Source organism: Toxotes jaculatrix, chromosome 17 (assembly GCF_017976425.1).
Source record: "Toxotes jaculatrix isolate fToxJac2 chromosome 17, fToxJac2.pri, whole genome shotgun sequence".
Taxonomy (NCBI): Eukaryota; Metazoa; Chordata; class Actinopteri; family Toxotidae; genus Toxotes; species Toxotes jaculatrix.
In genome coordinates, this window is record NC_054410.1 from 13,716,935 (window position 1) to 13,717,896 (window position 962).

The window sequence follows — 962 nt, forward strand, 5'->3', positions numbered from 1 at the left end:
AGTTATTAGGCAGACAGTGAAAAAGTCAATATCTTGCCATCATGTTTCCTTTTGGTTGACTGCTGACTCAAGGAGACAAGCCAAGGTCCACTCTGCTCTCTAAACTATGGAGATGCCCCCCGTCCTGATGTACGCTTTGTGTGTGCACTTGTGTGTTATTTGAGTGCTCTCTCTCCGCTTCTTTCTATCCCTGTGTCTCTCTTTCTCTTTCACTTCCCTTTCTCTCTGTGTTTTTATTGTGTGCAGCTGTGTGTGGACGTGTGTGCTATAGTCTTGTGTATTTGTACACTGAAGCGCTTCTGCAGCTGCCGTGGTGTGTGGCTAATGAGGCACTTACAGTAGGATCCTCCCCCTGGTTCACTGGTTTATAGGGAAGATTAGGAACAGAAAATTGGAAAGACTTAAAAAACAGACACGTTACAATAGTAGATATGCAATACATTTAAGTGTGATCTGACAAATGAATTACGAATGTTCGACCATGTGAAACCTACCTATCGTTTTCTTTCTCGTGGCCTATATGTCAAAATTGCATGTTTATATTCAGAAACATCTTTTTCACCATAAACCATTTGAAGAAGATTTAAGGATGAAAGCGATCGTCAAGTGTTTGACGTCAAGAAGAGCAGTTGAACTGTGTAGTTGAATATATGCGGAACGTCAAGATGTATTTTTTAGCTGTTCATTCACTCTAGATTCTTTAACTCTAGATAATTTCCTATAAAATCAAGTCAAAGTAAGGGGGGGTTGTTTTGTAATTGTTGTGAACTGCCACATAATCATTATATTTTACACTTAATGTCAATCAAGCTTTTTGCTGTTTAGGCTTTTCTGTCACTCCACTGGCTGATTAGATTCATTTCTACCTTTTGAAGACCTCTGCTAATCATCTTCCTCTTCTTCTCCTCCCTTTCCCATCAACCCCCTCCCCCCCTCTGTGTCTCACCCCATACCTCACCCAG